Source organism: Macaca fascicularis, chromosome 17 (assembly GCF_037993035.2).
Source record: "Macaca fascicularis isolate 582-1 chromosome 17, T2T-MFA8v1.1".
NCBI classification, from domain to species: Eukaryota; Metazoa; Chordata; class Mammalia; order Primates; family Cercopithecidae; genus Macaca; species Macaca fascicularis.
Window position 1 is genome coordinate 75,021,917 of NC_088391.1, and position 27,898 is coordinate 75,049,814.

Here is a 27,898-nt window from a genome sequence, read left to right on the forward strand (position 1 = left end):
CCTTTCACACCCAGTAACAATGGTTTTAGAATTGTAGCTAAGCATTTAATAATATCAGTTGTGTGTCTTCATGTTAAAATGAAAAATAGGCTTATGGAGAACATGAAGGGAACTTCTGGCTAATGATGAGACTGCCAGGTGGGAGAGGGTTCCCGGCAAAACTCAGCTGGCCTGAGCACTGGGGTGGAGCCTTGGAAAGTTTTCGTGGTTTCCGGTGGGCTAGGCCCCTCCTCTTCCTGTGTGGAACCTGGGATTTGAACTGGGAAGGGGGGAAGCAATCTAGCAGGATCCTGTGGGCTTGCGGAAAGTCCCTGTTTTCCATTTTTCTTTTTCACTCAATAAAAACTTGCTTTACTCACCCTTCAGACCATCTGTGAGCCCAAACTTTATAGGCCATGGAACAAGGACCCCATCTTTATCTGAACTAAGGAAAAATCCTGCAACATTTTTGGCGTGCAACAGGACCCCATCTTTATCTGAACTAAGGAAAAATCCTGCAACATTTTTGGCGTGCAACGTGGGGGCTCTAGAAGCGGTGAGTGAAATGCAAACGGAGAGATCTTTTTTTCCCCCTCTGGATTTTAAGCTTTTTCATCCTCAAACTTCTGAGGTTATGGGAAACCGCACCCCCACCCCTTGTCGCTTCTGGGAATCAGGCCTTTTCATGGCCTTTTTCTTTCTTCTTTAAGGACAAACCAGCAAGCAGCAGCTCCGCGCCGCCCACCACCCTCACCTCTGTGCCAGGACCTGGACGCATGGCCCAAGGGTCCCACACACAGGAGGCTGGCTGGTTCCCAGCCACATACTTCCGCAGCCTTCCCCTTCCCTGGCCAAGGTGTTTAACTCTATTGGACAGTAATTAAGGGTAAACTTTTCTCCCTGGTGGAGGAACCAGTTGCATGAGAATAAAAGGTTCTTCCCCAGGCATTTTTAAACTGTTTTTTCTTCCCCTTCTCTACCCCATCAGCAGTTAACTTTTTAAAGTTTTTTTTTTTTTTTTCTTGTTTTGTTTTTCAGAAGACATTTTTCTAAGCCAGGCCCCTCAACTGTCTCTGTTTATATTCTCTGCAAGCTTTGGTTGTGAAAGCAAGCCTCCATCTTGCTTTCCATCCTGGAGGGCATGGCTTGTAACTGTGGTGGCATGGCTTTGTTTAGCAATCCTGCCTTAGGGAATAAGTTCCTTTCTGGTTTGATACCTGCATGTTTTCCTAGCCCTGTATCTTATAGAACCCCACCTGGGAACTGGGTTTTTTCCTGCCTGTCTGTGTCTGTGTATTGTCTGTAAAAATAGCTCTAATTAATTTGGCTTAAAGAAAGACAAGCGCTTGGATTGAATATTTTCTGAAGGGAAGATAAAAGCTGTGGTACCTTTCAGTTAATGTGACTTTAATCTTTGAGAAATAAAAAGAGCCTTAAAGACTATTGGTAAAATGCAGGTATCATTACAATGTAAATAGGTGACTAAATTATATGGGCAGATGCAAGGCTTGCTAAATGTTTTCAGGTTATAGACTGCTTTCTGAGTCTTGAGAACTACTTGACTTGCCGGCTTCACAGTTGTCAAGGCCTGGGGATATATGGAACTATCCACACCCTTAATTATGCTGAAAAACGTCAAACCTTGGCTGCACTTAGCACACAATTAAAGCAACTTACCAGGTTTCACCTTAAAGTTAGAAATTGTTAGAAGTTATTATTACGACATGTAATTGAAACTACTGGAAATAAATGATGTTCAATCTTTAGGTTATATTTTTAGGAATAATGTTAATACATATTCCAAAATTGTATGGAATTTCTAAAACTCTAATGTCTAAGTATATGCTATCAATAGTAATTGAGGTTATGTTAAGTTATTGTAAATCATGGAGCTAACCAAACTTCATCAATCATGTTTCTAACTCTAACTACCCTAGATGTTTTGCTATTCATAGACAATTGTTTTTCTTGTTTTAATCCTTTTCAAAAGATGGTTTATAATTTATAGAACTGTAACAGGTGTTCTCATATACAGGCTTCCAGTAACTTTGGAGATTATAATATTGGAATAAAGCAAAACATACAGGACTCATAAAGAGCCGAATGTTCACAAATATTAAGCAAAACAAATGTTAACTAAATGGACTAAACTCAGAAAGCTGAAGCAACCTTTTTGATTTTTGCTTGGAATAATCCTGATCCATGTTTTCTTTTTCAGAGTCAAGGAAACTTATTTTGAACTATTTACAGCCTTTAATAATTGAGCAAGGTATACTCCTATGAACAAAATTTGGAGCACGTTTGCTTCTCTCTGCCTGAATCCTCTAGAATTTGGAAACTGTCTGTGAGTATTCTTAACTTATGGCAATATAGTTGTTTGCATCAGTGCAATAAGAATCCATTTTTCTTTTGCAATGGGACACAATTGGAGAAAGTGGTCATTTTACCAAGGGTGGAAGGGTATGCTTCCCTTTAAGGACTCAATCTTGACTTGTAGAGCTGATAAAAGCCCCATGGGAGACTGGCCTTATACTGTCGTCTACATAGTCCCTGTATAGGGTTTTTGACCTGTGGTCAGTAAAGAAAGTCACTTTCTAACAGATCCAGGAGCTCCAAATTTCTAACATGTCCTGCAGCTCCAAGTTTGTCTTAGGACCTTAAGAGGAAAGGATCACCCAACTCACAGGTACTTGAGGAGACAGATCCTTTAAAGTTCAGCTTTAAAGGCCTTATCTGAGATTTCTTGTGGTACAGACTTTCATCAAAGCCAATCCAAAAGGCCTATGTAGAAACAGTTATTCTTGCTGCACTTTATGCAAATAATCAGGCAAGTATAAAACTAAATTCTGTGTTGCAAATAACTCAGTCCTAACATAATTTGTTTTAAATGAGGACTGGAAGGAGAGAAATTATGTTTTAAAAAATTTTTATTATTATTATTATTTTTTATTATACTTTTAAGTTCTAGGGTACATGTGCATAACGTGCAGGTTTGTTACATATGTATACATGTCCCATGTTGGTGTGCTGCACCCATCAACTCGTCAGCACCCATCAACTCGTCATTTACATCAGGTATAACTCCTAATGCCATCCCTGCCCCCTCCCCCCTCCCCACAATAGGCCCCGGTGTGTGATGTTCCCCTTCCCATGTCCAAGTGATCTCATTGGTCAATTCCCACCTGTGAGTGAGAACATGCGGTGTTTGGTTTTCTGTTCTTGCAATAGTTTGCTGAGAATGATGGTTTCCAGCTGCATCCATGTCCCTACAAAGGACACAAACTCATTGTTTTTTATGGCTGCATAGTATTCCATGGTGTATATGTGCTACATTTTCTTAATCCAGTCTGTCATTGATGGACACTTGGGTTGATTCCAAGTCTTTGCTGTTGTGAATAGTGCTGCAATAAACAAACGTGTGCATGTGTCTTTATAGAAGCATGATTTATAATTCTTTGGGTATATACCCAGTAATGGGATGGCTGGGTCATATGGTATGAGAAATTATGTTTTAAAACTTATCATACATTTGTCACTAAATTCTAAACTCATCAGTTGTTTTTAAGTTTTTGCCTACATTTATGCTAACCCTGCTTGTTCCGGTGAACCAACCAGTAATCTCTGGCTGCAGCGCAGAAAGAACAAAAGGGATGGATAATGTAGAAACCTGGATCAGTATTCTAGTCCTGAGCAATTATTCTGCAAATCGTGCCAGTTGATGGCAATAAATAGGATGCCCACCACTTGAAGGTTTCCTTTTGGGAAAGTAAGACCAAGGGAACTAACCAAAGCCAATACCATACACCCGTATTTCAACAAGCATAACTATAGCCGTCAATTTTCTGGGTGTGTCACAAGATGACTTTTTCTCTCCTTTGTTGGAGGAGGACTCAGTTCCAGTTTCACCTTAGCATTCAGCTTATGATAAGGAGTCCATGCAGCACCCCCTGAGACACATTTTTTTCCCAAACTCAATTGCAAATTTCAGGTCAAAGCCCTAGGAAGAAAACTGGATCTCAGGGATCCAGAGGCAAAGTATAAAAGAAGTTAAAAAGCATGGTGCAGGTGAACATGGATGATCCTGCCTATCAAGCCAACTCCAAGTGTCCTGTTTCATGGATAAAGGTCACATTAGTATCCATGGCATAAATGAGGTCTAGGGAATCCCAGGCTACTGACAGCAGGGGAGATAGGGCATACATGGGTAAGAGTGGGTGATTCCAACCCCCTGGATCCCTTTGCTTCATGGGTGCAAGCTGCTTTGGCACTCATGTCAGCACCTACTAAGGTTGCTGAGACCCAGGGATACAAAGACGGAAGAAGGAAAGAGGATGCTCTTCCCTCTCTCCCTCATGTACCCCAGGTATCTGCTAAGAAGAGAAGGGAACCAGTGATGCCCTTTCCCCTCTCCTCTGTCTAGATGGGTAGCCATTCATCTTTAGTCTGTAACCCTCTCAAATGCATCCTGAACCCCTGGGACTCCTTTGAAAAAACACCTTTTTCTCCTTTCTTCTCCTTTCTCTCTTCACAGATAGGTAATTGTGTCTCTACTACAGGACACTCTCCTCAAATGCATTCTCCAAACTGGGAAGAGTTAATTTCCCAAACCTTAAACTGGTCGGCTTACGATTGGGCTCAGGGGAAGGCAACCAGAAGCCCAACATGCCGGCAAAAGGGTAGAGGTTTTTTGTTTTTGTTTTTGGTTTTTGAGATGAAGTTTTGCCCGGGTGGGGTGCAGTGACGTGATCTTGGCTCACTGCAATCTCCACCTCCCAGGTTTAAGCTATTTTCCTGCCTTAGCCTCCTGAGTAGCTAAGATTACAGGCCTGAGACACCAGGCCTGGTTAATTTTTTGTATTTTTAGTAGAGACAGGGTTTTGCCATGTTGGCCAGATTGGTCTTGAACTCCTGACCTCAGGTGATCCACCCATTTTGGCTTACCAAAGTGCTGGGATTACAGGCATGAGCCACTACGCCCAGCCAAGGGTAAGTATTTTTTACCAGTCAGGCTTTTGGCCTCAGTCTCCCTGTGTAAACTGGTAAAAGGCCTCAACATTTTTGAGCTGTCCTTGCCTCTCCCGTTGTTTTGTTTTGATACATGTTTTCTAATAACCTGGTTTGTCTGTTCCTGCCTTCCGCTCATGAGACTCCAAATCGTCATGCAACTGGAGCCTCTGACAATGGCCCCTTCTGTTGGGGACCCTTAGATAGGCCTCTGAGGGAGCTGTGACTGCCATTTTCCCAAAACAGTGCCTCCTAAAACAGCGCCCCCTGTCAGCATGAAGCAGTTAAAATTGGTCTTTGTCCTTATCCTTATTCTAATGGCAATTAGATGTACTTCTTTAGAGTGAGGAATTAGACAGCCAGGTGGGAGGGAGTCCTGGGCAGAATCCAGCCAGGCTGCACACTCAGGTGGAGCCTTGGGAAGTTTGCGCCATTTGCAGCAGGGTGAAGCCTATCCCCTCCTCTTCCTGTGTGGAACCTGGGATTCAAAGGGCGAGACAGGAAGCACTCTAGCAGGGGATTCTGGCCTTGTAGAGAGTCCATATTTTCCCTTTTTTTCCTTCTCACCAAATAAAACCCTGCTTTACTCGCCCTTCGAACCATCTGCAAGCCTAAACTTTCATGGCCGTGGGACAAGGATCCCATCTTTAGCTGACCCAAGAAAAAGTCCTGCAACAATGTTGAAGTCTATTATTTAATCTGTATGCTGGTCAAATATGTATACTCATGGTGTGTGGTTTTGTTATGCTATACCTTTGTAATTTATACACTTTATGTTATATTTAATAAAATGTTCAATAAGCAGTTCATATGACTAATTCTGCACATTTTTTTTTTTGCACATTTTTTATGTCAAAAAAACACAAAATGACACATGAAATCCTTATTTCCCTGCTTTATATCCCTGTTCTATCCTAGCAATACACTCCAAATGTGATTTAGTTTTTGAAATGATTGTAGTGCTTTCCACAAAGAAGACACTTTTAATTTATTTTCATCTGTTTATTTACTTATAGTACCATCAATCTAATATCTATACAATCTAATATCTATACAATCTAATATCTATCTTAACTGTCCATCAATTTGATTTACACATAATGGATGATAATGTATACATTGTAGTTGTATCTTGAGTTTTAATTATGTTTTAAAAAATATCTTGGCATTCTCTCCAGAACAAAGTCATTCTTTATAATAACTTTTCATCATATGAATGTACCAGGATTTACTTTATCAGTTTTTTGTTGATAGTCACATTGGTTGATTTCAGTTTTTGGCCATTATAAATGATAATACATCATAATTAACTTGAGTGTGTGTTTTGGGGGATGGAGGGTGTATGTGTACGTACAGAGAATTTTATGAGTATATCAGTAATCACAGTACATATAGCAGATAGTCACAGGGTATACCTTCATTTCTAGCTGTGATGGTTAAAAAGGTACCAGCATTTAAGTTTTTCTAAACATTGCAAATTTACCTCCAGAAATGTTCACAATTTACAGACCTATTAACAGTTTAAAAGACAGATATACTTAATGGCTATTGGTTTGTCAAATTAATAGTTTTTAATAACACAGGTAAAAAATTGTTATTTATTTCCATTATTAAAATTAAATATCCAACTCTTTTGCTATTCTTAACTTTTATCTTTATCATTTAGCTATTTACATCCTTTCTCATTTTCCAAATAAGTTTGTTTGTGATGGATTTCTTATTTTTATGAGCTCTGTATTCGACTAATAAGTAAGAATCTCACTGTAGTATTTTTCGCAATTTTTAAATACCTTGATTGATTATTTTTGATAGTATTCTACATTTTTATATAGTCAGATATACCTATTTTTTTTTTTTTTACTTTTGGAGTGTGTTACATGTATTGCTTAGAAAAATTCCTCAAACAAAATAAGCCAAGAGAATATTGCAGAGTTCTTTTCTGAGACTTGGATTAACTTTCCAGATTATAATTCTTCATTATTTAGGGAAAACAAACAAACAAAAAAAGAAGTGAAGTTAATAACTGTAACTTATTTTTACTCCTTGATACTCTAAACTCTGAACTTTAAATCCTGAGATGTATATATATGATGCAACAAAATGCATGTAATACTTAACAAAATTGTTTTTATTTATTCAGGGATATTATTCAAGCTTAATCTATTAAAGGAAAAGCTGCCTCTAGGACCTATACTTAAAAGACAAATAATGAAATTGGATGACATTATTGATTCCTAATCAGATCAATAAAAAGAGGTTTCTCAAACTGGGGAAATGGGAGTGAAAAATTATTCAGGTACAAATAGTTCCTGACTTACCATAGTTTGATTTACAATTTTTCAACTTTACAATTTTGTGACAGTAACATGCATTCAGTAGAAACTGAATTTTAAGTACCCGTACAAACATTCTCTTTTCACTTTCAGCTCAGTATTCATTAAATTATTAGAGATATTTAACAATTTATTATAAAATAGGCTTTGTATTAGATGACTTTTCCCAACTGTAGGCTAATGTAAGTGTTCTGAGTATGTTTAAGGTAGGCTAGTCTAAGGTATGATGTTGGGTAGGGTAGATTTTTTTTTTTTTTTTTGAGACGGAGTTTTGATTTGTCACCTAGGCTGGAGTTCAGTGGCGTTATCATGGCTCACTGCAACCTCCACCTCCTGGGTTCATGCGATTCTCCTGCCTCAGCCTTCCAAGCAGCTGGGATTATAGGTGTACACCAGCATGCCCAGCTAATTTTTGTATTTTTTAGTAGGGACGGGATTCACCATGTTGACCAGCCTGGTCTTGAACTCCTGACTTCCAGTGATCCACCCCGCCTTGGCCTCTCAAATTGCTGGGATTACAGGAGTGAGCCACTGCACCTGGCCTTGGGATAGAGTATTAAAGTGCATTTTCAATTTATGATGGATTTATTTGGATGTAATCTCATTATATAAAGTCGAGGAGAATTTGTACTTTATACAAAGAAGAAAAGTGACTCACTTTCACAGGATTAGGAAACCAATTGAGTAATGTCCAATGCATAGAACATTTTTGTGAATAAAAATAAAAGCTCTGTTGAAATATCCTATGACTGATTTCTGTCTTTGTGTGTTTTAAGAATTGTCTTAGTCTAAAATTTTGCCAAGTATTAATTAAGAACTGAATAGGAGGAAATCTCTCCTTCCCTTGAAAAAGTGTTTCCTAATAAAAAGTGGGCCAGCAAACACAGTCAACTCTCATAACATTTATTTTCTCATTTTCAACCCTAAAAATTAATCTATGAAAAATTATTTTTGTAATAAGCATTACACACATCTTATACACACAGACACAAAACCTGTTGCAAGTGTGGTTCACTCTCATGTCCTTACCAACTTAAAATGCCATCATTATGACATACTATATAGTATATGTATTTTTGGTGTTTTTTCCTGAACTCTGTCTGTTCCTTTGATTTATGTATCTTGATGATAGTAACAAATTATGTTAATTATTCTAGCTTCCAATCTTTTAGTGTGTTAAGACTATATTTTGCCTCATTACTCTTTTTTTTTAATGATTTTCCTGATTAGTCTACTATATTTATTTTCTCAGTAACCCTGTCCTGCTGTTATTTTAATTGGATTTCAGTTGAATTTATAGATTGACTTAAGAAAATTTTATATCTTTACAATTTGAGCTTTTTAAAATCTAGAACTATATTACACTTTCCATTTATTTTAATCATTTATTTGTTTCTCAGTAGGTATTGTTACTTTTCTATGCTCTTTTGTTTCTTCCTCTCTCCCATTTCCCTGTAAATATTGACATAGATGCAGATATAGATGTAAATATTGACATAGATGCAAATATTGACATAGATGCAGATATACTCTAAAGAGGTTTGTTTTCTGTCATATATTTTAAGCATCTTTTTATTCCTGAAAAAGAAGATGACTCCTTTAGATTAGTTTTGTAACTTTTTATTATAGTAAATTCTTTAATTTTTAATGAGTTTTTTAGATGATTCTCATGTATTTTTCTGATATGCAATTAAATAATCTTCCATGTTTCTTCTTTGTAGACTATATTTAAAAGTAGTATTTTAACTATGTCTAAATCAATATGGTTAGCACTGCTAAAATAAATAGAATAATACTTGTTATACTGGGCAAGATTGACTTGTCTAGTTCATGAATTCAATAGGAAAGAATCTTGTGTATTTCTTTCAAGCATAAGTATACTTACATAGAATATGGTCATTAATTACTTATAGTCAAATTAATGGATATACATCCACACACATATGTCATGTTAAATATGTATCTATATTATCTATTTAACATTTTAAAAATTAAATATAAATGTTGAATTAGTCAATTTCTCTCGTCGTCAACTTGATCATTTGGTTTTATTTTTTTTTTAATTTTTTTTTATTATACTTAAAAGTTCTAGGGTACATGTGCACAACATGCAGGTTTGTTACATATATATACATGTGCCATGTTGGTGTGCTGTACCCATTAACTCATCATTTACATTAGGTATATCTCCTGATGCTATCCCTCCCCCCTCCCCCCGCCACAATAGGACCCAGTGTGTGATGCTCCCCTCCCTGTGTCCAAGTGATCTCATTGTTCAATTCCCATCTATAAGTGAGAACATGTGGTATTTGGTTTTCTGTTCTTGCAATAGTTTGCTGAGAATGATGGTTTCCAGCTGCATCCATGTCCCTACAAAGGACATGAACTCATCCTTTTTTATGGCTGCATAGTATTCCATGGTGTATATGTGCCACATTTTCTTAATCCAGTCTGTCACTGATGGATATTTGGGTTGATTCCAAGTCTTTGCTATAGTGAATAGTGCCGCAATAAACATACATGTGCATGTGTCTTTATAGAAGCATGATTTATAATCCTTTGGGTATATACCCAGTAATGGAATGGCTGGGTGAAATGGTATTTCTAGTTCTAGATCCTTGAGGAATTGCCACACTGTTTTCCACAATGGTTGAACTAGTTTACAGTCCCACCAACAGTGTAAAAGTGTTCCTATTTCTCCACATCCTCTCCAGCACCTGTTGTTTCCTGATTTTTTAATGATCGCCATTCTAACTGGTGTGAGATGGTATCTCATTGTGGTTTTGATTTGCATTTCTCTGATGGCGAGTGACGATGAGCATTTTTTCATGTGTCTGTTGTCTGTATGAATATCTTCTTTTGAGAAGCGTCTATTCATATCCTTTGCCCACTTTTTGATGGGGTTGTTTGTTTTTTTCTTGTAAATTTGATTGAGTTCTTTATAGGTTCTGGATATTAGCCCTTTGTCAGATGGGTAGATTGCAAAAATTTTCTCCCATTCTGTAGGTTACCTGTTCACTCTGATGGTAGTTTTTTTTTTTTTTTGCTGTGCAGAAGCTCTTTAGTTTAATTAGATCCCATTTGTCAATTTTGGCTTTTGTTGCTGTTGCTTTTGGTGTTTTAGACATGAAGTCCTTACCCATGCCTATGTCCTGAATGGTATTCCCTGGGTTTTCTTCTAGGGTTTTTATGGTATTAGGTCTAACATTTAAGTCTCTAATCCATCTCGAATTAATTTTCGTATAAGGAGTAAGGAAAGGATCCAGTTTCAGCTTTCTACTTATGGCTAGCCAATTTTCCCAGCACCATTTATTAAATAGGGAATCTTTTCCCCATTTCTTGTTTTTGTCATGTTTGTCAAAGATCAGATGGCTGTAGATGTGTGGTATTATTTCTGAGGGCTCTGTTCTGTTCCACTGGTCTATGTCTCTGTTTTGGTACCAGTACCATGCTGTTTTGGTTACTGTAGCCTTGTAGTATAGTTTGAAGTCAGGTAGCGTGATGCCTCCAGCTTTGTTCTTTTGGCTTAGGATTGTCTTGGCAATGCCGGGTCTTTTTTGGTTCCATATGAACTTTAAAGCAGTTTTTTCCAATTCTGTGAAGAAACTCATTGGTAGCTTGATGGGGATGGCATTGCATCTATAAATTACCATGGACAGTATGGCCATTTTCACAATATTGATTCTTCCTATCCATGAACATGGTATGTTCTTCCATTTGTTTGTGTCCTCTTTTATTTCACTGAGTAGTGGTTTGTAGTTCTCCTTGAAGAGGTCCTTTACAGCCCTTGTAAGTTGGATTCCTAGGTATTTCATTCTCTTTGAAGCAATTGTGAATGGAAGTTCATTCCTGATTTGGCTCTCTGTTTGTCTGTTACTGGTGTATAAGAATGCTTGTGATTTTTGCACATTGATTTTGTATCCTGAGAATTTGCTGAAGTTGCTTATCAGCTTAAGGAGATTTTGGGTTGAGACGATGGGTTTTGCTAAATATACAATCATGTCATCTGCAAACAGGGACAATTTGACTTCTTCTTTTCCTAACTGAATACCCTTGATTTCTTTCTCTTGCCTGATTGCCCTAGCCAGAACTTCCAAACTATGTTGAATAGGAGTGGTGAGAGAGGGCATCCCTATCTTGTGCCAGTTTTCAAAGGGAATGCTTCCAGTTTTTGCCCATTCAGTATGATATTGGCTGTGGGTTTGTCATAAATAGCTCTTATTATTTTGAGATACATTCCATCAGCACCGAATTTATTGAGAGTTTTTAACATGAAGGGCTGTTGAATTTTGTCAAAGGCCTTTTCTGCATCTATTGGGATAATCATGTGGTGTTTGTCTTTGGTTCTGTTCATATACGTTTATTGATTTGCATATGTTGAACCAGCCTTGCATCCCAGGGATGAAGCCCACCTGATCATGGTGGATAAGCTTTTTGATGTGCTGCTAGATTCGGTTTGCCAGTATTTTGTTGAGGATTTTTGCATCGATGTTCATCAGGGATATTGGTCTAAAATTTTCTTTTTTGGTTGTATCTCTGTCAGGCTTTGGTATCAGGATGACGTTGGCCTTGTAAAATGAGTTAGGGAGGATTCCCTCTTTTTCTATTGATTGGAAAAGTTTCAGAAGGAATGGTACCAAGTCCTCCTTGTACCTCTGGTAGAATTTGGCTGTGCATCTGTCTGGTCCTGGACTTTTTTTGGTTGATAGGCTATTAATTATTGCCTCAATTTCAGAGTCTGCTATTGGTCTATTCAGGGCTTCAACTTCTTCCTGGTTTAGTCTTGAGAGAGTGTAAGTGTCCAGGAAATTATCCATTTATTCTAGGTTTTCTAGTTTGTTTGCCTAGAGGTGTTTATAGTACTCTCTGATGGTAGTTTGTATTTCTGTTGGGTCAGTGGTGATATCCCCTTTATCGTTTTTTATTGTGTCTATTTGATTCTTCTCTCTTTTCTTCTTTATTAATCTTGCTAGTGGTCTGTCAATTTTGTTGATCTTTCCAAAAAGCCAGCTTCTGGATTCACTGATTTTTTGGAGGGTTTTTTGTGTCTCTCTCTCCTTCAGTTCTGCTGTGATCTTTGTTATTTCTTGCCTTCTGCTAGCTTTTGAATGTGTTTGCTCTTGCTTCTCTCATTGTTTTAATTGTGATGTTAGGGTGTCAATTTTAGATCTTTACTGCTTTCTCTTGTGGACATTTAGTGCTATAAATTTCCCTCTACACACTGCTTTAAATGTGTCCCAGAGATTCTGGTATGGTGTATCTTTGTTCTCATTGGTTTCAAAGAACATCTTTATTTCTGCCTTCATTTCGTTATGTACCCAGTAGTCATTCAGGAGCAGGTTGTTCAGTTTCCATGTAGTTGATTGGTTTTGATTGAGTTTCTTAGTCCTGAGTTATAGTTTAATTCCACTGTGGTTTGAGAGACAATTTGTTATAATTTCTGTTCTTGTACATTCGCTGAGGAGTGCTTTACTTCCAACTATGTGGTCAATTTTGGAATAAGTGCGATGTGGTGCTGAGAAGGATGTATATTCTATTTATTTGGGGTGGAGAGTTCTGTAGATGTCTATTAGGTTCACTTGGTGCAGAGTTGAGTTCAATTCCTGGATATCCTTGTTAACTTTCTGTCTCGTTGACCTGTCTAATGTTGATAGTGGGGTGTTGAAGTCTCCCCTTATTATCGTATGGGAGTCTAAGTCTCTTCGTAAGTCTCTAAGGACTTGTTTTATGAATCTGGGTGCTCCTCTATTGGGTGCATATATATTTAGGATAGTTAACTATTCCTGTTGAATTGATCCCTTTACCGTTATGTAATGGCCTTCTTTGTCTCTTTTGATCTTTGATGGTTTAAAGTCTGTTTTATCTCAGACTAGGATTGCACCCCCTGCTTTTTTTTGTTTTCCATTTGCTTGATAGGTCTTCCTCCATCCCTTTATTTTGAGCCTATGTGTGTCTCTGCATGTGAGATGGGTCTCCTGAATACAGCAAACTGATGGGTCTTGACTCTATTCAATTTGCCAGTCTGTATCTTTTAATTGGAGCATTTAGTCCATTTACACTTAAAGTTAATATTGTTATGTGTGAACTTGATCCTGTCATTATGATATTAGCTGGTCATTTTGCTTGCTAGTTGATGCAGTTTCTTCCTAGCATTGATGGACTTTACATTTCGACATGTTTTTGCAATGACTGGTACCTGTTATTCCTTTCCATGTTTAGTGCTTCCTTCAGGATCTCTTGTAGGGCAGGCCTGGTGGTGACAAAATCTCTAAGCATTTGCTTGTCTGTAATGGATTTTATTTCTCCTTCACTTATGAAACTTAGTTTGGCTGGATGTGAAATTCTGGGTTGAATATTGTTTTCTTTAAGAATGTTGAATATTGATCCCCACTCTCTTCTGGCTTGGAGAGTTTCTGCCGAGAGATCTGCTGTTAGTCTGATGCGCTTCCCTTTGTGTGTAACCCGACCTTTCTCTCTGGCTGCCATTAACATTTTTTCTTTCATTTCAACTTTGGTGAATCTGACAATTATGTATCTTGGAGTTGCTCTTCTTGAGGAGGATCTTTGTGGCGTTCTCTGTATTTCCTGAATTTGAATGTTGGCCTGCCTTACTAGGTGGGGGAAATTCTCCTGGATGATATCCTGCAGAGTGTTTTCCAGTTTGGTTCCATTTTCCCCGTCACTTTCAGGCACCCCAATCAGACATAGATTTGGTCTTTTCACATAATCCCATACTTCTTGGAAGCTTCGTTCATTTCTTTTTACTCTTTTTTTCTCCACATTTCTCTTCTTGCTTCATTTCATTCATTTGATCTTCAATCGCTGATACTCTTTCTTCCAGTTAATCGAGTCGGTTACTGAAGCTTGTGCATTTGTCACATATTTCTCGTGTTATGGTTTTCATCTCTATCAGTTCTTTTAAGGTCTTCTCTGCATTGATTATTCTAGTTATCCAATCTTCTATTCGTTTTTCAAGATTTTTAGTTTCTTTGTGCTGGGTATATAATTCCTCCTTTAGCTCTGAGAAGTTTGATGGACTGAAGACTTCTTCTCTCAACTCATCAAAGTCATTCTCCTTCCAGCTTTGATCCTTTGCTGGCGATGAGCTGCGTTCCTCTGGTGGGGGAGATGCGCTGTGATTTTTTGAATTTCCAGCTTTTCTGCACTGCTTTTTCCCCATCTTTGTGGGGTTGGACCCCATCTTTGGGGTCTTTGGTTGGACCAAAGACCAATCTGCCTTTGGTCTTTGATGATGGTGACGTTCTGATGGGGTTTTGGTGTGGGTGTCCTCTCTGTTTGTTAGTTTTTCTTCTAACATTCAGGACCCTCAGCTGTAGGTCTTTTGGAGTTTGCTTGAGGTCCACTCCAGACCCCGTTTGCCTAGGTATCAGCAGCGGAGGCTGCAGAAGATAGAATATTGCTGAACAGCAAGTGTACCTGTCTGATTCTCACTCTGGAAGCTTCATCTCAGGGGTGTACCCCACCTTGTGAGGTGTGAGTTGTCGGTCTTCACCTAGTGGGGGATGTCTCCCAGTTAGGCTACTCAGAGGTCAGGGACCCACTTGAGCAGGCAGTCTGTCTGTTCTCAGATCTCAGCCTCCATGCTGGGAGATCCATTGCTCTGTTCAAAGCTATCAGACAGGGGCATTTACCTCTGCAGAGGTTTTTGCTGCTTTTTGTTTAGCTGTGCCCTGTCCCCAGAGGAGGAGTCTACAGTGGCAGGCCGGCCTCCTTGAGCTGTGGTGGGCTCCACCCAATTCGAGCTTCCTGGTTGCTTTGTTTACCCGCTTAAGCCTCAGCAATGGCGGGCGCCCCTTCCCCACCCTTGCTGCTGCCTTGCAGTTAGATCTCAGACTGCTCTACTAGCAATGAGGGAGGCTCTGTGGGCATGGGACCCTCTGGGCCAGGTGTGGGATATAATCTCCTGGTGTGCCATTTGCTAAGACCGTTTGATAAAGCTCAGTATTCGGGTGGGAGTTACCTGATTTTCCAGGTGTTGTCTGTCTGAGTTTCCCTTGGCTAGGAAAAGGAATTCCCTTCCCCCTTCCGCTTCCCAGGTGAGGTGATGCCTCTCCCTGCTTCAGCTCTGGGTGGTCAGCCTGCACCAGCTGACCAGCACCAATTGTTCAGCACTTCCCAGTGAGAAGAACCTAGTACCTCAGTTGAAAATGCAGAAATCACCTGTCTTCTGTGTCACTCACGCTGGGAGCTGGAGGCTGGAGCTCTTCCTATTCGGCCATCTTGGGTGCGCCTCTGCTGGTTTTATATTTTTAATCAACATATGTGTCCTACAGAAAACACATCCTTAATTTGTAATGAAACATTTGATTATGGCATATTATACATTTAATGTACCTCTGAATTCTATTGGTTAATATAATGTGTGTTTCTTTGCATTGATGTTCATAATGATGTTGGCCTAAGGTTTTCTCTCCTTGGATTATTTTTGCTATTTTCATTCTATATTACGAACAGTATCCTCTCACTAAGTTTTACATTACTAAAATATATAGCAATGATAAAGAGACTGAATAAAAGAGACTAATATTTTTCATCTGTATTTTCATTTTCTTATCAGTCTGCCTAAAGTTAGCCAGTTTGTCTCTATCTTCTAAATATAGTTTAGAAATATATTTAAAAATATTTGTTATTTTCAGACTTCACCTTTTTATTTCATTATGCTTTTCTCTGATCCTTATTTTTCACTTTCTTCTTTTCATAGCTTATTCTGTTGCTTGTTTATAACTTCTTGAACTTACTCTTTAGCTCATTACTTTTCAGTTTGCTTCTGATACAATGAAAGTTTCTGCTAAACACTGCTTTTGGTACATCTACCATAAAATTTGTTTTCTAGTGTTATATTCATTCTGTTATTCTCTTCCATTGGTGTCTTGTCTCAGGTTGGAAGTTAATACTTACTCTGTTAATCTCTAGAATAATTTTAAATTAATTAGTTTATTAAAGTTTACAGATGAAATTGTATGCATTGTAATATAATGTGTAACTCATCATAATTTTGTGGGGAGATCACTTTATATTCACTATTTTGGTATTTCTCAAGAATTCAAATTTAAATCGTTCTGAGAATAAAACATACTTTTGATAGTGTCAAAAACTATGGTATTACAGATTTTCCATTACTGTGTGCCTTTGATGTTGGTATCATATATATATCATATATGTGAGTGTGTGTGCATGTGTGTAGTGTATCTCATTGTTTTATATAATTAGGCTTGGATATCTTTTTTTTTTTTGAGACAGGGTCTTACTTTTTCACCCAGGCTGGTATGCAGTAGCGTGATCATAGCTCACTGAAGCCCTGACCTCCTGGGCTCAAGCAGTCCTCCTGCCTCAGCACCACAATTAGATATCTGGCTGGCTTGAATATCTCTGTCCAAAATTTTGCACTATTCATTTTAGAATTTATTAATTCCTTTTTTTTTTTTTTTTCCTGAGATGGAGTCTTGCTCTGTTGCCCAAGCTGGAGTGCAGTGGTGTAATCTCAGCTCACTGCAACTTCTGCCTCCCAGGTTCAAGTGATTCTCCTGCCTCAGCCTCCCTAGTAGCTGGGATGACAGGTGACTGCTAACTATTTTTTTTTTTTTTGTATTTTTGGTAGAGATGGGGTTAATTTTTGTATTTTATTATTTTATTTTATTTTTTATTTTTGTAATTTAGTAGAGATGAGGTTTCACCAGGTTGGTCAGACTGGTCTTGAACTCCTGACTTCAAATTATCCACATGCCTTGGCCTCCCAAAGTACTGGGATTAAGCTTCTCAAAGTACTGGGATTAAGAATTTATTAATTCTTGGCTGTGCACGGTGGCTCATGCCTGTAATCCCAGTACTTTGGGAGGCCGGGGCTGGCAGATCATGAGGTCAGGAGATCGAGACCATTCTGGTTAACACAGTGAAACCCTGTCTCTACGAAAAAATACAAAAAATTAGCCGGGTGTGGTGGTGGGCGCCTGTAGTCCCAGCTACTCAGGAGGCTGAGGCAGGAGAATGGTGTGAACCTGGGAGGCGGAGCTTGCAGCGAGCTGAGAATTGATTAATTCTTAATTGTTTAATTTTCCCTTAAATCACCATCTTACTGGCTGGCTGCCTCAGGGTAGTATCCATTTTATATATTTTAATTGTATCCTTCAGATTACTTAGCACAGTACAAGACCCAAAGTAAATTTTTGACTGATCTGTCTGTTCCTTCAAGAATATGAAAAAAAAAGGAGCTTTAGAAAATGCTTGTACAAAAAAGTCATTTGTAGATGAAACATCCTAAGTTATTGTCCAGAGTGTATGTTCTGTTTTTCTTTTTTTTCTCTCTGATTTTGAAAAACATACATTCTAAATAATGTAGTACATATGTTGTATTGTTGATGAAGGTCTCTCTGGACAACTAATTTTTGAGGAAAAAAAAGAAGACCATGATATGCCTCTCAGGCAATATTTTTAGACAGACTTTCTCAGCACTAAACATCATCTTGTTCTTTAGGCCGTGGGTGATTGATGCATTGCCGTTCCAGATATGTCAGAAGTCAAAGTAATGTTTTATTTTACTTTTATATCTAAGGTGTCATTTCTACAAATCATAAACATGCTTTGGAAAGTATAAAACCAGTTTTGTATAGCTGTTTAATGAACTGTGAACAAATCTCTGCAGTAAATTGTTTTTGTGTATGCTAGAGCTACTGTATATATATATGCACATCAAAGCTTAGTTATCAGATATTACTAGTAATGGAATATGCATTATGTAGACCAATTTTTTATTGATTTTATTTTATTTGAGAGAGGGTCTCACTCTCCATCCCAAGTTGGAGTGCAATAGCATGAACACAGCTTACTGCAGCCTCAACCTCCAGGGCTCAAGTGATCTTTCTACCTCAGCCTCCCAAGTAGCTGGGATTACAGGCACATACCACCATGCCTGGCTTATTTTTGTATTTCTTATAGAGAGGGAGTTTCATCATGTTGCTCAGGCTGGTCTCGAACTCCTGGGCTCAAGTCATCCTCCCACCTAGGCCTACCAAAGTGCTAGGATTAAGGGCATGAACCACTGTGCCTAACTATATAAACCAATTTAGTAGAATCAACATTAGACTGGGGATCAATATCATTGTGGTAAATTACATTTATTTATTTATTTATTTTTTAATAACTACCCTGCTTTCCAGAAGATTGTTTTTCCTTCTCTATGAGGGACCAGCTTGGCCCTATGACTTGTCTACCCTGTCTTATTAGAGGGTTATACATGTCTGTCCACTTGAGTTAGGATTGCCCATGCAACTTATATTTGCCAATTAAATGTGAGTGAAAGTGATATAATGGCATTTCTGAGAGTAACTTTAAGAGCCAGTTGTGGTTACCAGTGTTTCTTCCTTGCCTTCATACATGTAGCAATTTTGAAGACAAAAGCATCGCTATCAGGCTAAGTTCTTAAGTGAAGGTAATATGGATCAGAATAAGAGCTGAACATTGCTGAATATTTAGCATGAGTGTGAAAAGACTTAATTCTTGTATTTCCACTACAGATCTCCAGATGTTAGTTACTGCTACAAGATCTAGCTTGTTATAACTATTGCCTTGAAATTTTAATTCTGTACATTTTGTTAAGTTGATTTTAAGTTATTTTATCTTCTGGTTTCTCACAGTCATTCAAACAGCGTATTAATAACTTTTAAATGACATTTAAATTCTTTCACTTACACATTAACTTATCCATTAAAAATATTTACTATAGTCCTGTTAGGTGACTGACATTGTACATGCATTGATAATATATTAAAAAGGCAGTATCTTCATCTATCTCATAGGCATGGAGGATACAGATATTAGCTTCCTAATCTCACAATTAATTTAAAAATATTATTTGTAATTAGATTTGTATTTACAATCCAGATTAGGTTCTCGTTCTCAATTCTTCCAAAATATATTTGGAAGACCTAAACTAGACCTAAAAGATAGGAATTATTTTCTTAATAAAGCAGTATTAACCTCACTCAATAATAAACAGTCGAAAACAGAAGACAAAGAATATTAAAAACATCAGAAAAAAGTAACACAACATGTAGAAGGAATCCACTACATGTTTAGGATTAACAGCTGCTTTCTTGTCAGAAATAAAAGAGTGGGGCTGAAAGAAAAATATTGTCAACAAAAAATTCTATATGTAGTAAAATTATCCTCCAAAAAAATGAAGACAAATTTCAGACATCCTGAATAACCAAAAAATAGAAATAATAGCTAGTGACCGTGGTCTAAAATCAACATACAGGAAGTCTTTTAAGGTGAAAAGAAAGGACAATACACGGTAACTCAAATCAGCGTACACCCATAAGAAGCAGCAGGAAAGGTAACTATATAGTTAAATATAAAAAGTATAAATGTAGATTTTAATACTTTTTTTTACCTACTTGATTTAAAAGACAAATATCTAATGAAGTAATTATAAGTCTGTATTAATGGGCATAAAATGTACACTGTAATGTTTGTATGACAATAAAACCAAAAATAAGTAGGATGGATGGAACTATATAGACACATAGATTTTGTGAATGATTGAAATTAAGGTGGTATAAACCAAATTATATTGTTATAAATTAAGAAGCTGATTGTAATATCCAGGTTAACCATTTTAAAAAAGCTCATAAACTATAGTAAAAAAATTAAGAAAATTACAATAGTATATTAGAAGACAACTATTTATCAAACAAAACCATGTGAGACATAAGGAAAACAAATAGAAAAATGTCAGACTGAAACCCTATCTTACTTGTAATTACATTAAACAATTGAATATACAAAGAATAAACACTGCAATCAAAAGGCAGAGATTGGAGCAATAGATTTAACAAAATGATCAAACTGTATGCTTTCTAAAAAAGACAAGAAACACTTCAGGTTCAAAGATAACCATTTTTTTTTAATTAAAATGATGAAAAAAGTTACCATGAAAACACCAACAAAAGATGAGCTGAGCTGCCTATTCTAACATGAGACAAAATAAACTTTAAGACAAAAATTGTTACTAGAGACAAAAATAATATTTTATAATATCAATCAGAAATGTAATACATATATTATTAACAACACAGCCCCCAAATATATGAATAACTAACAAAAAGGAGAGTTAAGCAATTCAGCAATAATTGTTGGAGACTTATTGCCTCAAATCCAATAATAGATAGAAAAACTAAAAAATGAAAAAGAAAATAGAATGCAAAGCACTATAAATGAACAAGACATAAGAGACATCTATAAAACACTACGCAATAGCAGAATATGTATTATTCTTGTTTCCCAGGGAATATTAAACAGGATAGATCATATCTTTGCCTTTAACACAAGTCTCAATAAATTTAGAAAGACCCAAATCATGCTCAGTACATTCTCTGGTTACAATGAATGCAATTAGAAATAAGTAACAGAAAAAAAAAATTAAGGAAATTCACAAATATGCAGAAATTATATAATAAACTCCAAAATAAGCTATGAGTCAGAAAATTACAAGAAAAAATAGTAAATAATTTGAAATGAATATAAACATAACATACAAATATTTATGGGGTGCAGCTCAGCAAAAGCTCTCAGTCTCTGTGTCTCTATCTTGCTCTTTGACTCCCTTTTTATCTCTGTCTCTGTCTCTCCCTCTCTGCATATGTATATACACACACACATACACACACACACACACACACACATATTTCAGACACCACATAACAAAATTTTGGTCAACAACAAACTGCATATATGATAGTCATTCCATAAATTTATAATACTGTACTTCTGTACTTTTACTGTACATTTTCTTGTTTAGATAAGTTTAGATACAAAATACCAATCACTGTGTTACAATTGCCTGCAGTATTCAGTACAGTAACAGGCTGCATAGGTTTCTTGTCCTGGAGCCATAGGTTATACCACATAGGCTAGGTGTGTAGAAAGACATATCACCTAGGTTTGTGGAAGTACACTCTATGTTTGCACATGGATGAAACTGTCTACTGACACATGCCTCAAAACATATCCCCATCCTTAAGTGACTCATGATTGAATATGTACACGTGTGTGTGTGGGGGGGCTGTATTTTACATACATATATAATTTATAATATATATATAATTTACATATATTATAATTTATATATATATACAATTTATATATATATTATAATTTTTATATATATATATATAAAATTTAGACTGAGTCTTGCTCTGTTCCCCAGGCTGGAGTGCAGTGGTATCATCTCCACTCACTGCAACCTCTGCCTCCCAAGTTTAAGCAATTCTCTTGCCTCAGCCTCCCTAGTAGCTGGGATTACAGGCGCATACCACCATGCCTGATTAATTGTTGTATTTTTAGTAGAGACAGGGTTTCACCACATTGGCCAGGCTGGTCTTGAACTCCTGGCCTCAGGTGATCTGCTCACCTCAGCCTCCTGAAGTGCCCACCTCAGCCTCCCAAAGTGCTGGGATTACAGGTGTGAGCCACCGTGCTCGGCCTGTGTATGTATATTTGAATATTGAGATAGGAACTACGTGGTTGGATACAGACCTCTGGAACTCCCAGGACAAGTATGATTTGGAGAAAAACGTTTGGAAATTTGTTATGTATTAAGAGTAATTAAACTTAAAGCAATATAAGTTCTTAGAAGGAAAGAGCGTAGAGTAAAAATAAGCTTTTATACTACTTCAAAAACAGAATAAAAGAAGGTGGCACCAGTGACAAAGAGGAAAGGAGATATTAAGGAAGACAAGGGGCAGCATTTTATGTAAGTGAGTAAACAATTGGGGACAAATACTGTTGAGACGTTAAGAACAATGAAGATAAATGTGCCTATTTGATGTTGCAACAGAGATGTGACTAGTGTACTTAATAACTTCAATGGTACAAAAATTAGGCAAAAGTTATATTCTAATGAATTAATGACTCATTACGTATACTGTTTTGGAAGAAATTTGTAAATGGAAGAGAGCTAGGACTGTAGTTCTAAAAATTATCAAACCTTTTTCCAAGCTGAAAAGTGCTAACCAAGCACAAATAGAATTTCATTAGTCATGTTCATAATGGATTGAATAATCTATTCTCATATGTGCCTTGTATGAAAAATGAAGGTTTTAGACTAGACGATATTTAATCTTTGCAATTTTATAATAAAGAATTGAAAACATTGTCAATATTTTTGAAGTTACATAGTTTACTATAGTATTTAAAGTAGGATTCCTTTTAATATTTTTACCGATAAAAAGAAATATACCTGTCATCAAACCAAAATAATTAGTGATTCTTTAAACTGAAGGAAATTCATGATATAGAGTGTTGCCATATGAATATTTAAACATTTGTAGAAGGGGTGATAGAGGGGAGTATATGAATATTACATTCACTTGATTAAAATTTCTCACAGTGGTATCCCACTTGAACCAAGCTGTGCAATTAACACTTCTTGCCCTCCCCCCTCCAAAAACTCGCTCTCTCATTCCATAAGAATCCAAATTTATCATAAGAATTAAGCAATCTAATTATTGCACATATGTATGAATATGTAATAAACTTAACCTCAGATTGTTAACCCTTAAGTGGAAGAAGTTATTTAAAAAATTTTTGTTACCAAATTAGTCTGAAATTGTAGAATATTTGTGACTTTCTTAAACCTCTTTTTCTCCCCAGTCTCAGGTTTGTCTTTATCAGGCAACGTGAAAACGAACTGATAAGCTATTTATCACAAAGTGTTGCCAATTTTATTTCAAAATATAAGGTAATAGCAATGTAAATATAGTCACTGATTATTACAAATACAAACTCTATGTTCAGAAAACATAGAATTTTTGGTACAATCAGTTCTACATTTAATCCATCTGTATATATATATACATAATTTCTACTATTGAAATATTCAGGTCTTTCACAATATTGCCAATGTGAAAGAATAACCTCATTATCTTAAATGGCATAGTGCTCTGAAGCCAGAGCAAAAGGATTAGCACCCCTGTTCAAAGGCCAATGCCAGAAGAGGTCTTTTCATTTTTTACAGAATTCCCAGAAGTCAAGGCAAGACAGAATTCCAGGGATGGAAAGTTTTATAACCTTGGATGTACAGTGTGTTATTTAGGTAAATATAAAAGAAAATAATTACTGAGTTCTTAAAGAACATATCATATTGTCAAGGTAAACATTTTTTTCTTAACGAATCTCCTACTCAGTTTGTTTGCGTTTTTGAAAAGTTAAAAGGCTCGAGACCATCCTGGCTAACACGGTGAAACCCCGTCTCTACTAAAAATACAAAAAATAAGGTGGACGAGGTGGCGGGCGCCTGTAGTCGCAGCTACTCAGGAGGCTGAGGCAGGAGAATGGCGTGAACCCGGGAGGCGGAGCTTGCAGTGAGCCGAGATCGCGCCACTGCACTCCAGCCTGGTGACAGAGTGAGACAATGTCTCACCAAAAAAAAAATAAATAAATAAAAGAAGGTAATATACATTTTTAAATTGGATCAGGGACTAGAATTATCATGTGAACAAATTGCATATTTTCAATGTTATATTGATGGCATTTTAAATTCTCATCTAGGTGTTCTACACACACACGTGCATGGGTGCACACACACACACATTGTTTTTGGGGGAGAATATATATGTAGAAAAATAGTTATGCATGTATGTTCATGAGTAACCTGTCACATTCAAAAGTCTTCCCATGCTGAACAGCGTCTCTCTCCACTAACTCTGAGTTATTTATTATAATGCCCAGAATCGCTGTTGTGGTTGTCAATATTTTTGGTGAATCACTTTTACTTTATTTGGATAGATTTTACATAAATTTTAGTGAAGTGATATATTTTTGAAATATTGAAAATGGGAAGGGAGACAGAGAAAGGAAAAGAGTGGGTTAGGAAAGGAGAAGGGAGAGGGGAATGGCAGAGGTAAAAGGGAAAGAGTGTACTTTTAAACTTAAATATGTGAATCATTTCTGATATTAAATTAAGAAAAACATAAAGTCATATAGATCAAAGCACAAATTCGTACAAAAGTAAACAATGAAATATATAAAAATAAAACGTACATAGCCTCAGAGTAAACTTAAAATGTTTCTGTCTGCCTTTGTCGTTGTATTACATAATTCTGAAAGTTTGGAACACATAGGGGACATTGCTCGGGATGTGGTTGCCCCGAAGACAACACACAGAGGAAAACAAATGGTTGCTTATTAATAATACCACTAGTTTCCAGACCTGTTGCCCAAAGTACAGTGATCACACACTAACTTAAAGTAAGCTCAGAAAATGACCTTTTATTTAACATAGCTTGATGCCTGGAACATTTGAATTAATTCCTATGTGAAGTTCACTATAGTCCACTTTCTCAAAAACTACATTAGCTCTATGTTGTCAGTAAGCATTGATAAATCATAAAAAATAGCCAATAGAGAAGAACATGACCTTTAAAATTTTTTAAAAAGTCAATAGTTTTCCCAAAGTGTATATGCTTATTACGTACTGCCTGCCTTCTTCCATACTAAAAATACATTTATTCAACAAATATAAAGTATTTGATAAATACAAGGTACTGTGCTCAATTCTATAAATATTGCAAAGATTTTTAAATGTGGTGTCCTACCTAAAGAAATTTACAACTAAGTATGAAAGAAAAAATAAACCAAGTAAATATCACGAAAAGCAATATATCATTATAATATAAATGGCACATAAGCAGTTCTCTAGATTTTCTGAGAAAGTGTAAATGATCTCTGAAAAAGTAGAAATGTTCTTTAAAAGTTATTTAGACTGGTCTTGAGAGATGGATTGGATCCTGAGATGGCATTACTTGATTTATTATGCCAGTGATTTAATAAAGATTTTTTTTTTTGCAATGATGTTGTGATTTTGTATAATCAATGTGTGTACCATATTCTGGCAGGTATGTGAAGTATAAACTGGAAGTGTCAAATGTGTGAAATTATTAGCTAGGTGGTTCAATGGCTAGTTTTGTTTTATCCTATTTTTAATAAATATTAATTAAATTAATAATGTTTTTTATTTATGAGAAAAGAAACAGTAGTGCCTTGCAAAGATATTCACAACTTAGGGTATATATAGTTGTTTTCTGATAGGTTATTATTGTTATTACTATTTGAATATCCCTGGATACAGATAAGTTTAGGTATTTCTGTTGAGTCTTAGGGATGAATCAGAAGACTCTTTCAACAAAGTTTTTTAGTTTTCCAATAAAAATTTTGAGTTCTTATTGTAATAAAAATACAAAATGCAAAAATACAAAATGTATTTTGTAATTACAAATAATTATTTAATAAATTATTTAATAATTATTTGTCAAAACTAGGACATTTTTACCTGCAAGGAAGAGACAATTTTGAGCACAGCATATTATTGATCACTTGGATATGTATCACAATCTAATCCTTTGTAAACTCATGTCTTAATCCTCTAGGAGTTTGGGAAGTATTAGTAAAACTTGACAAAAGTATCAGTGAATGTCGGCCACTTTTGTTAACGTGGTGGACCACTCTACCACCACAGCAGCCAACTCTAACCATGACCTAGCTTTGAAGTCTTAGTATTGTTTAAATTAGTTTTGGATAGCTTTCTGTTTATTTCAATAAAAGTCCTATCTGATACAAGCAATAAATATTAATTTCAAGCCACATGGTGGTGCAGAATAAGCTATCATTAACAAAACTTGAAACATGTGGCAGAGATACATTGAAATGTAATCATTTCAAAATTTTTGATACTAAATTGAAGGAAGGTAGGGATTGCTTTCTGGATGAAGCATCATAATGTTACTTATTATTCACTTATACATTTATTGCATGACATTATGCAATTTAAAATAAAGAAAATGTTAAGTCAAGGAAGAATAAAATGTTTATTAAAATGCATAGAAAGCTTCATGGCTCAACAGTAAATGGTATTTACAGTCCTAATAAAATAATCATAGAATGGTGATTTAACCAGAAATAGGAATACGCTATTAGAAAGAAGAAAGTATGACAATGAAATATACATGATTATCACTGGATATTGGTGCCTAAAATTGATTGAGGAAAACCAGTAAAATATGTTATTTTAAAATGTGAAGACAAAATAGTAAATAAATAAATAATATTGGAGAGTTTTATTTTGAAGTTAGATGAGAAAAGCATCTAAAGTTTTTCCTTATGAGAGCTTGTTTCATATGATTTTTTAAATGATGTTCAGATTTTTTTTTAAAATTGAGATTCTAGGTACAAATGGAGTAGTTTAAAACTCTTAATAAAAACAAGGCATTTGTGTATATCTCTAAATATTATTCAATTCCAGTAAAGTCTTACATTCCATTTGACTATACCTTGAAAAAAACTTCTATATGGCTGTTTTAAAATTTATTAACATATTTATTAAACATTTATGCCATCCAGACTTTATAGTAGATGTAGAGCTAGAGATATAATGGAATATGTTTTCTGCAATTGACAGTTTGCATTTTTATGGATGAAAGATATAGAAATAGTTAGAATTATGTTTTAAGTGTGGTAGTAGACGTAATGATAATGCAAAAGAAGGAGTGCAGGAAAAATACATGTTCCGGGAAGCGAGAGATAAATCTTGACTCATTAGAAAAATAGTCTGGATTTTTTGGAGAACTGTAAATAGGCAGTGTGGCAGGAGGAAAGCATACTTTTGAAGGAAAATAGGAATCTGAAAGGATCATTGGAGGCAACACTATGAGGCAAAGAGAAAGTCTTTTAACTAGAAGAGTCAAATAATTATCACTTTCTGTGAGCCATAAGTGTCTATACCCTACAGCTATTTTAATTCATATTGACACATGTGAACTCCTCACTGCTCTATAACAATATTCATACACCAATTTACGTAATTCTTTGTCTATTTTGGTAATTTCAACTATCTTTATTGATGCTCCTTTAGCTACTGCTTTTCACCTTTTTGAAACTTGTTTTTCATGAACATTGCATTTAATTTCCCTTCAAAGCACATGATAAACCATCATTGCTTTGAATTCTAATTTGAATCTTCAGTTGGAAACATTTTATACATCCCTCATGGAGGTTTCTCTCTGTATCACACACACATACACACACATACATGCACAGAAACACACACACATACAATTTAAGATTTATTATTATTACAAACGATGTTAATTTTAAAACTATGATGAGTCTATTTGAATAAGAAAAAAAGTGTAATCTCTGTTGAGTACATCTAAGCATCCCACAGTGCTGAATCTCAATAAGCCTTGTTAACTGTATGAATAAGTATAATATATTATTCAAACTGATAGTTTATTCACAGGCTGACTAAAAGATGGTAGTGTAACTACCGCAAGGTATAGAAACAAATTTCTTTTCAAAATTTGGAATGCATTCATATTGTTTCAGAAATTAGCCATCTGCCCTATTACTGGGGGCCACATTAAAATTCTTTGAGTGTTTTTTTTTTTTTTTTTTTTTTTTTGCATTACTAGTTGGTGTTTCTAATTCAGTACATCAAAATATATCTATACAACTAGATAGACAACCCAAATCATTTGAAATTTAAAAAAAATGAGAACGAACTCTTTTCC

General features: G+C 36.0%; 1 long non-coding RNA gene across 2 annotated transcripts in view; it reads left to right on the top strand.

Moving 5' to 3' along the window:
* The first annotated feature begins 244 nt into the window (after positions 1-244).
* The window catches only part of LOC123569819 (uncharacterized), a 95,188-nt gene continuing 67,534 nt past the window's right edge, over positions 245-27,898 (top strand). The window contains exons 1-3 of one of the 2 annotated variants that reach the window (XR_006693626.3): positions 245-535; positions 2,198-2,323; positions 7,742-7,937. This is a non-coding gene — a long non-coding RNA (uncharacterized lncRNA). Of the gene's footprint in view, positions 536-2,197; positions 2,324-7,741; positions 7,938-27,898 lie in introns of those variants that run through there. The other variant, XR_010582456.2, reaches the window with a different exon arrangement.